The 7,495-nt window shown below is 45.8% G+C and overlaps 2 non-coding genes across 2 annotated transcripts; one reads left to right on the top strand and one right to left on the bottom strand.

Moving 5' to 3' along the window:
* Positions 1-1,573: 1,573 nt before the first annotated feature.
* Positions 1,574-1,731, bottom strand: LOC142855222 (U1 spliceosomal RNA). The gene has a single exon (XR_012911482.1). It is a non-coding gene; the product is annotated as a U1 spliceosomal RNA (small nuclear RNA).
* A 3,499-nt stretch (positions 1,732-5,230) lies between these two features.
* LOC142855158 (U6 spliceosomal RNA) lies at positions 5,231-5,337 on the top strand. The gene has a single exon (XR_012911427.1). It is a non-coding gene; the product is annotated as a U6 spliceosomal RNA (small nuclear RNA).
* Positions 5,338-7,495: the final 2,158 nt, after the last annotated feature.

Consider the following 7,495-nt stretch of genomic DNA (forward strand, 5'->3'; position numbering starts at 1 on the left):
GTTAAAGGTCACGACAAAAAAAGACACTGGGCACTATCCTGAGTGAGGTAAGCCAGACCCAAAAAGAGGAACATAGGATGTACTCACTCATATTTGGTTTCTAGCCATAAATAAAGGACATTGAGCTTATAATTCGCGATCCTAGAGAAGCTAAATAAGAAGGAGAACCCAAAGAAAAACATATAGGCATTCTCCTGAATATTAACCTTCATCAGGCGATGAAAGGAGACAGAGACAGAGACCCACATTGGAGCACTGGACTGAAATCTCAAGATCCAAATCAGGAGCAGAAGGAGAGGGAGCACTAGCAAGGAACTCAGGACAGCGAGGGGTGCACCCACACACTGAGACATTGGGGATGTTCTATCAGGAACTCACCAAGGCCAGCTGGCCTGGGTCTGAAAAAGCATGGGATAAATCTGGACTCGCTGAACATAGCGGACAATGAGGACTGCTGAGAAGTCAAGAACAATGGCAATGGGTTTTTGATCCTACTGCACGTACTGGCTTTGGGGGAACCTAGGAAGTTGGGAAGCTCACCTTACTAGACCTGGATAGAGGTGGGCGGTCCTTGGATTTCCCACAGGTCAGGGAACCCTGATTGCTCTTCGGGCTGATGAGGGAGGGGGACTTGATCAGGGGAGGGGGAGGGAAATGGGAGGCGGTGGCGGGGAGGAGGCAGAAATCTTTAATAAATAAATAAGTAAAAAAGAAAACAAAATAACAAAAAAAAAAGACACTGGGGCAAGGCATAGAAGTATAAATGCCAGCAAGATTGTGAAAAATTCTATGTTTTGAGGGGCCAGATGGAAACAAATTGTAAGAAAGCTCTGCTCCCTTTAAGCTGTTTTGATTTTAATTTCTATGTGTGGATGTTTGGCTTGTATGTGTGCGTATGCAGCATGCATATGCCGTCCTCAAGGAGGGCAGAAGATGGCATCAGCTTTTCCAGAGCTGGAGTGATGGAGGATCGTGAACTACCACGTGGGCACTGGGAGTGAGCCCAGGTCCTCTGGAAGGGGAGCCAGGGCTCGTCCCTGCTGAGCCATCTCTCCTGTCCTGGTGGGGCAGTGGGAGTGAGGCTGGCTGTCACTGCAAACAAGGACCTTATCAGTGCGCATAGTTTTTGATTCTACAGAAATGTGCTCTAGGGGAGCGATCAGAGATCTGTGCAGATGTCTTTCTCTCTCTCATTATGTCCAGAGGTGTTTTAGCTATTACGGTTCAAAGGAAGAAATAATTGAAGTAACTGAACATTTAGCTCTAGAGCGCAGCTAAATAAACGATAGTGACCTGCATTAATGGGCTAGGAAGCAGTTATGGATTCTGTGCCCTGGCCGCGACAGTGTCTCATGACTGAGGAGAAAAGGCGGTCACCAAACTGTATACGATTTGACCCTGTGCTTAGTCTTTCACAGCTTGATCTTCCATTAAAATGATTCTTGTCTCTTTTACTTTTATGTGTTTCTAGAGCACACATTAATAGGTTTTCTAATAAAAATGATTATAATGATAATGGTTGCTAAAGGGAACTTTCCAGATCTGGGTTCAGTTTTTAATTTTTTTTTTAACCAGGGGAGAATGCAAATGAGTTCCCCACCATCACAAATTATGCAATCGAGTTTCCTGTATTTAGGGAAACAGCAGGGCCAGATGGGGAGTGCAATGGATAAGCCTCGCCCTGGGAAAACCACCTTCGTAATCATGGTATCTGCCCTGCTGGGTAAGTATGGGTTCATTTTTTTAAAGAGTTGTGAGTGTGTGTTTAATCAAAGAGGCCAAAAGAGGGTGTCACATCCCCAGGATCTGGAGTTAGAGGCTATCTAGCATAGCCTGGAAACAGAACTCAGGTCCCCTGTGACAGCTACTGAATCATGGAGATGTCCATGTCCTCTGATATTTACTTCTGAAATATATGAATTTTTGTATATTGAACCAGGTCAGATTTCTACTCAAAAGGATGCAGCATTTTTAAAAAGAAAGGGTTAGAGCTAGGAAATGCCTCAGTAGTAGAGAGCCCCTGTGGGCTGTGCATCCACGAGGACCTGGGTCCTGAGCACACACGTAAGAGCTAGAGGTACTCCATGGCTAGCTCCAGGCTCCACAGGAGACCCAGTCGCAAAGCTAAAGCAGATACTATAGAGAAAGGCATTTGCCATTGACCTCGGGCCCTAGAGGTACTCCATGGCTAGCTCCAGGCTCCACAGGAGACCCAGTCGCAAAGCTAAAGCAGATACTATAGAGAAAGGCATTTGCCATTGACCTCGGGCCCTTACTTGTGCACACAGGGGCCAGCACACACATACAGGATGCACACGCGGTGACGTTTTATTTTCTTCCTTATTCACTCAGTGATTCACAGTTTATCAAGACAGGGTTTCTCTGTGTAGCTCACCCCTGCAGTATTCTTAAGAGAAAAGAAAGATGCTGGTGGTGGTGGCACACACCTTTAATCCCAGCACTTGGGAGGCAGAGGCAGGTCAATCTCTGTGAGTTCAAGGCCGGGTCTACAAGAGCTAGTTCCAGGACAAGCTCCAAAGAAACCCTGTCATGAAAAATGAGAGAGAGAGAGAGAGAGAGAGAGAGAGAGAGAGAGAGAGAGAGAGAGAGAAGAAAGACAAGCAAAGGAAAATTTATGATAACAAACAGAAAAACCATCTAAACGCCACCACCAAAGGCACCGGTAAATGAACGATGCTCTAGAGAGAGCCACACCAGCAGAGCCCAGTGAGCATGTCTTGTTCCCCAGCTGCAGGGCCCCATTGAGTGTGACCCTGTCTGGTTTACTATCCTCATTAGTGATGTGGGGACAATGGCAGCCATCCATAGAATGGTTAAGAGGATTTAAAACAATGATTGAATCATTATGCCTTTTTACATGTATAGGATGTTTTGCCTGCACAATGTAAGTGTACCATGTGTTTGAGTGGTGCCCAAGGTCAGAAGAGGGTGTTGGATCCTCTGGAACTGGAGTTACAGACAGTTGTGAGCACCCATATGAGTGCTGGGAACTGAACCCTGGTCCTGGGGTGGGGGAGCAGCAGTCACACTCTTAACCATAGAGCTGCCGCTTCAGCTCCAGGTACGAGGAATTTCATCAGAGTTCAGATAGCAAGTAAATGATCTCTTCCGACTGTGTTCGTGTGTGTGTGTGTGTGTGTGTGTGTGTGTGTGTGTGTGTGTGTGTGTTGGGGGGCAGGTAATACAGGACTCTGCACAGCTGAGGGTGAGGGGGGCAAGGCTAGCCTGACCCATGGCAGGGGTAGAGGGAGGAACCAAGGATAGGGTGACAGGAAGACATAGGAAGTGAGTAGACACAGGAAAATGTGAGAGGGAAGGGGGGAAGAAAGAGAGAGGGAGGGAGAAAGAAAAAGGACAAAAGAGAAACAAGAGGGCAGGGGAGGAAAGGGAAGAGGAGAGAAGAGGGGGAGCAGGGGAGGGGAGGTAAGTGCGGAGGGGAAACAGCCTGCCTTCAGCCTTCAGCCTCCTCAGACATCTATTCTTAGATGGTTGTAGCTGCCAGACAAACAGGCAGACAGATAGACAGGCAGGCAGACAGACAGGCAGGTAGGCAGGCAGGCAGCCCCACCTAAGTGGTTCAAACTGCTTAAGTTTTATTCTTCCTCCCAGGCTGACTGGGCTTTGCTTCTGGCTTTAGGGCTGGTTCAGATCAGCTTCGCGGGCCTGTCTGAGTGAAAATATGGATCAGGAGTCAAACCAAACTGGCCAGTCTGGTCCTGCCCAGGTCCGCACTCATGCCTGGACCACAAATGTTACACTAGCTAAAGCAGATCAGGTGGCTGAACCTAAAATAAAAAAATATGGAAGACACTTCCATTCCACGAACTCTAACGGCAAATCCTTATGCAGGGAGAGGCGAAGCTGAAGCAACAATTCCTTCTAGAACATTTTGTTGATGGACAAACATGAGGCTGTCAGGCTACATGGGGGGTTGGAGAGCTTAATCTAGTCAGGAGGGCACACAGCAGGGCAGGGAGGGAAGAGGGACCTTGAGAAACAAAGAGATTGGTGCAAGGTCAGGAGTTGATATTTTTGGGTTTAGATAGTGACTGATACATAAAAATTACCACATAAATTTTTGCTTGTTCTTGTGTTTTGAGACAGGGTATTACCACACTGGCTGGTCTGGAACTCACTATATAGATAGGGCTGACCTTGAAATCATACAGATTCACCTGCCTCTGTTGGGATTTAAAGCGTGCGCCATGCACGAGCATGCTGGCATTCTGTTTATTACAGCTGAAATTTTAGCCATTGGGAGGGGGTGGCAGGAGCTGTGGGAGTCAGAGTGATCCTCATGCAGCTAAAGTTGGCTCTGGCTGCTCACCTCGTTTCAAAACCCAAACCCAACCCAAACCAAACAAACAAAACTACTTAAAATTAAAATATTCATAATGAATTATTTGGTGAAAGCAGGTATGGAACAGGTAGACACAATAATATCATTTAAACATTCAATATACCATAAAGAAAGGCTGCAAAGGACTGAGCAAAATGCTCTTTAAACCAGGTATGGTAGTGCATGTCTTTAATCCCAGCCCTTGGGAGGCAGAGGCAGGCAGATCTCTGTGAGTATGAGGCCAGGCCAGCCTGGTCTACATAGTGAGTTACAGGATAGCCAGGGTTATGTAGAGAGATCTTATCTCAAAAAGCCAAATAAATAAATAAATAAATAAATACTGTCCCCCAAACATTTTGCTGTGGGCCAAAGGTAGACTCATGGGGTATTTTCCTCCCCCATCTGGCCTCTCAGGTTGAATACTCAGCAGCACCTAGAGGCCTCATTTACTCCTCTTCACATCCTGGAACTGCACAGCCTCCTTCACTGCCCGCTGCTTCTTTAACACAGATGCGCCACACTCGTGTGATCAAACAGATACAAGCAATTTTAAAGATCGCATCTTTAGCGGTCAAAGACAGGTGGAGCCGACCAGCTTGATCTTTTTGTTAGTAGCTATGGAGAAGCATCGCCTCTAGGCTTGGAAGCGGTGGTGAAGGTGTGCTCACAGTCTCAGGGGAGTCACCCGCAGAACCGAAAGGTATTGGTTTACAGGAACCTCATAAATAAACAGATTTGGCATAAATGTTAGATTTTAGAAGATTTTAGAAACTGTGAGGTATATTTTATGTACCAGAAAATTACAGAGCTGTTGGATCAGAAATGCCGGATGGAACAATAAAATGTTTGCTTAATGCAAACTCACCTTGGGTGCCTGCTTCGGCAGCACACGTGCTCACACTGGATCTGTAAAGAGAAGATTAGCGTGGTCCCCGCACCAGGATGCCATGCAAAGTCGTGACATGTTCCATAGGTCTGAATCTATGAGGGTGACCCTAGTGAAGACTCCTAGTGTTGGACTCTAGCGTCCAAACACCGAGAAGGAGTCGCCCCCAGAGACCATCTTACACACCACAGCCGGTGTAAAAGCATGAGGATTTTATTAATTCTGTCATGACAGGGTCCCCCAGCATTCGGGAAGCTGAGGGACCTCGAATAGCGGGTACAGTCTACTTTTAAAGGGGCCACAAAAGCAAGGGGGGTTGTTCTTTGACTATTCTGATTGGCTTATTTGAAAGGGCTATTACCAATAATTGACTGGAGAGCTGTTGCCAGATCAGATGAGGTAAGAGGTCATTTTGACCCCATTTCCCAGGGGACCGAACCAAAGCATACGTATATGGGTAATTGTTCAGGAACTGAGTACGTGCGAGTGTAGCAGTTAGGTCCTTGGTTCCCAGGGGAGGAGGGGAAGCACTATGGCACAGAGGCTGAGAGGATTCAGAATTGTCAAAAATGGCTTCAGGATTGTCTTAAAGTCTTACACTAGCAATGGGGGATACAGAACCTGAACCAGCCATCTTCTGTAATCAGGCAAGGCTTTCAGTGATGGGACTGGGACATTAACCCAGCCATAAAACCTTCAATCTATAGTTTGCCCTGCCTGCAAGATGTGCTGAGATACTGGTGGAGAAGAACTTGTGGGAGTGGCCAACTTGAGGCCCACACCATGAGAGGGAACCCATCCTGACACTGGTCAGGGCCCAGAGACTGGACAGAACCAAACAATTGGCAGAAACAAGAAAGAAACAATGAATGATTCCTAATGGTGTTCTGCTGTACTCAAGGACTGGTGCCTAGCCCAGTCATGACGATGAGACATATCTACTCCTGGCAGCACCAATCTACTTCAAGAGGATGATGGACATCGAAGAGGCTCCTTATGGACTTTGATAGCCATTTGGGCAAGAAATTGCTCTTGCCTGGACTGATTGATGCTATGCTATATGAACTGGACAAGCAGGACTCACAGAGAAATGACTGCTGAACTTGCCTAACAGTGAGATGGTCCTTCAGGCTTACACCTGACTTCTCTATGGAAACCATGAAAGCCAGAAGGTCCTGTATAGATGTACTGCAGAAGCTAAGAGACCATGGATGCAAACCCAAACTACTATACCCAGCCAAGCTATCGTTCACTATCAATGGAGAAAACAAGACATTCCAGGATAAGAACAAATTTAAACAATATGTAGCCACAAATCCAGCCCTACAGAAAGTAATAGAAGGAAAATCGCAACCCAAGGAATCCAACACTGCCAACACTGCCTACAATAACTCAGGCATCTAGCGACCCTTCACCAGCACATCTCAAAGAAGGGAGACACACAATCTCTACTACCAAAAACAATAAGAATAACCGGAGTAAACGACCACTGGTCATTAATATCACTTAATATTAATGGGCTCAATTCACCTATAAAAAGGCACAGGCTAAGAGATTGGATACGAAAACAGGATCCAACATTCTGCTGTTTGCAAGAAACACATCTCAACCACAAAGACAGGCACCTACTCAGAGTAAAGGGTTGGGAAAAGGTGTTTCAAGCAAACGGTCCTAAGAAAAAAGCAGGTGTGGCCATACTAATTTCTAACAAAACTGACTTCAAACTAAAATCAATCAGAAGAGACCGAGATGGTCACTTTATACTCATAACAGGAACAATTCATCAGGATGACATCTCAATCCTGAATATCTATGCCCCTAATATAAAAGCACCCACTTATGTAAAAGAAATATTACTAGAACTCAAGGCAGACATCAAACCACATACACTAGTAGTAGGAGACTTCAACAGACCTCTTTCTCCAAGGGACAGGTCAATCAGACAGAAACCTAATAGAGAATTAAGAGAATTATTGGAGGTAATGAAGCAAATGGACTTAACAGACATCTATAGAACATGCCACCCAAATAGGAAAGAATATACCTTCTTCTCTGCAGCTCATGGAACCTTCTCAAAAATTGACCACATACTTGGAAACAAAGGAAACCTCCACAGATACAAAAAAATATCAGTGTCCACCTGTGTCCTATCTGATCACCACGGATTAAAGTTAGAAGGCAACAACAATGCTACCCACAGAAAGCCGACAAACTCATGGAAACTGAACAGTCAACTGCTGAACCACACC

The sequence above is a fragment of the Microtus pennsylvanicus genome, chromosome 7 (genome assembly GCF_037038515.1).
Source record: "Microtus pennsylvanicus isolate mMicPen1 chromosome 7, mMicPen1.hap1, whole genome shotgun sequence".
Taxonomy (NCBI): Eukaryota; Metazoa; Chordata; class Mammalia; order Rodentia; family Cricetidae; genus Microtus; species Microtus pennsylvanicus.